The following is a 2,472-nucleotide window of genomic DNA, read 5'->3' as shown; positions in this document are numbered from 1 at the left end:
CCGCTGGAGTGCCTGGCCAGCCTGGATGAGGGGCTGAGGGACGTTTTCAGGCTGGCCACACCCCCTTCAGGGTGGAGGTCCCTACTGGGGTGCCTGGCCAGCCTGGGTGAGGGGCTGATGGCCGTTTTCAGGCTGGCCACACCCACGGGATGGAAGCAGGTATCTGGGATTTATTTATCTTCTATAATTTAAACTTTGTAGCCTTGAGCGGAGCTCAGGGCCAGCAGGGTAGGTGGGAAGCTTGGCTTCCTCCATCGCCAGGGGCAACCCGAGCCTCCTACTTGCTCCAGCTCCGTGGCCGCTGCCATCTGTGTGATGGAGTGAGGGTTAATTTGCATATTACTCTTTCATTATATAGTCTCATAAAGCTAATATGGAAGAAAAAGAGATACCCAAGAATAAAAAAAGGAAAAAACGGAAGTGAAAATAGTGAAGAGGGACTTGCCTTAACAGATATGATATATAAAACAATTCCCTATAATTAAATTAATATGTCAAAACATAAAAATATATGCATGCATGGGAGAAATAGGATGTAGAAGAAAGAAATGGGCACAAATATGTGAGAATTTCTTATATATTAATACTGATATTTCAGTTTACTAGGGGGAAAATAAATTATTGATAAGATTGTATCAGACTAGCTGTCTGGAAAAAAATAAAATTGTACCCTAATATATATAATTTAAATTTGTAGGCCATAGGGCAAAATTAAATTACACATAAAATACAGATTTAAATATTAAAGAAAAATTGGAGAGATGTGTTCAATACCTTGTTGATGGGGTGACAGGAACCTTCTTAATTAAGATGGTAACTAGAGTCTACTAATAAAATATAACCATTTTGCCTATAAAATATTTTAAATATTTGTATGACAAAGGATCTTAAAACCAAGGCAACAGACAAACAATGGATTGGAAAGAAAATATAAAATATTCAACACAAAAAAGTTTTGTTGTCTATACAATTGAAAATCTGCAACATCAAAAAAAAAAATGATTTCCAAAAATCCACATTTAATGTTCTATACTTAACTAACAACTCCTGCACAGCAAACCACAGCACAGTGTGAATATAAACCATTTTTAGAGTCTGAGCACAAGACCAATGGTTGCTAGGTTAAGACAGCATTTACTTAATTACAGACAGGTTATCCTATAACTTGACTAAGAACTTAGTTATTTCTTCTTATTCTGCAAAAAAATTCTTTCCCAAAGATCCATACTGAGTAGGATTTGTGACTGACCTTCATGTATACACGTTTAACATAACAAACTTTTGACATTCATATATTTTCCTTAACAAAATGCAAAGCTCTTAAGTACTGACAAGCAAAAGGCAAACAGCCCAATAAAAATAGATAAGAAATATGGGGAAATAAAGACATCCAAGGTCAAGAAATAGATTTTCAAACTCATGGATAGACATGCAAATTAAGTCCCTTCATCCAGCATTAACAGGCATACCCCTCAAGAAGCAGTAACATTTATTGTTGTTGGGGCGGCTGCTAAGGATGGTCTCATGGAGGAAACAAAATGGAATTGCTTTACAGCCTTTCTGGAAAGCAATCCGGTAACATCTATTAAAATTAGAATCCATTTGAGCTACCAATCCCTCTCTAGGATTATATCTACAGAAATAAAAACACAAGTATTCAAATATAAATGCACACATATTTTATTAGAGTATTTGTCATATGGGAAAGGTTGAAAAAAATATGGTATGTCCATACCACGACATACTATACAACAATTAAAAGGAATAAATTGGGCCTGGCTGGCGTGGCTGAGTGTTTGAGCACCAATCTATGAACCAGGAGGTCACAGTTTGAATCCAGGACAAGGCATATGCCCGGGTTGTGAGTTCTATCCCCAGTGTGAGGCGTGCAGGAGGCAACTGATCAATGATTCTCTCTCATCACTGATGTTTCTATCTCTCTCTCCTTCTCCCTTCCTCTCTGAAATCAATAAAAATATATTTTTAAGGGGAATAAATTGGAATTATACCTGTTGACTTAAGGAATTTCTATGAATGAGAAAAGCAGAAAGCAGAGTTTGCATACAATCTCATACTGAAAGAAAGAATAACCTTCATATGTATATAACTTGCATTTGTATATTATCATAAAAATATAAACAAAACTTTGGAAGGAAAATTATTAGAATGTTATCATGAGTTTTCTAAGTGTTGGCAGGGGGAGAGACTGCAGGAGGAGTGATATGAGAGGAAGGAGAGAGAGGACAGAGGAGGGAAGCAAATAGGAAAAAAAATTGATAGATTTTGTTGGCTGCGATTTTTCTTGTGCTTGTAAATGGCACTACTTAGAGATTCAGAAAGAGTTGTCTCTATTCATGCAAAAGGGATTTCATAAACCACTAAGCAGGAATCTGCATAATGGTCTATTAGAAGTATTTACTTGGAAACCAACAGTCCCAAATATAGGAGGTTGAACCCTAGAAAGTTACTTCA

Source organism: Myotis lucifugus, unplaced genomic scaffold (assembly GCF_000147115.1).
Source record: "Myotis lucifugus unplaced genomic scaffold, Myoluc2.0 scaffold_661, whole genome shotgun sequence".
In the NCBI taxonomy this organism is placed as follows: domain Eukaryota; kingdom Metazoa; phylum Chordata; class Mammalia; order Chiroptera; family Vespertilionidae; genus Myotis; species Myotis lucifugus.
Note: the sequence above shows the minus strand (reverse complement) of the source record.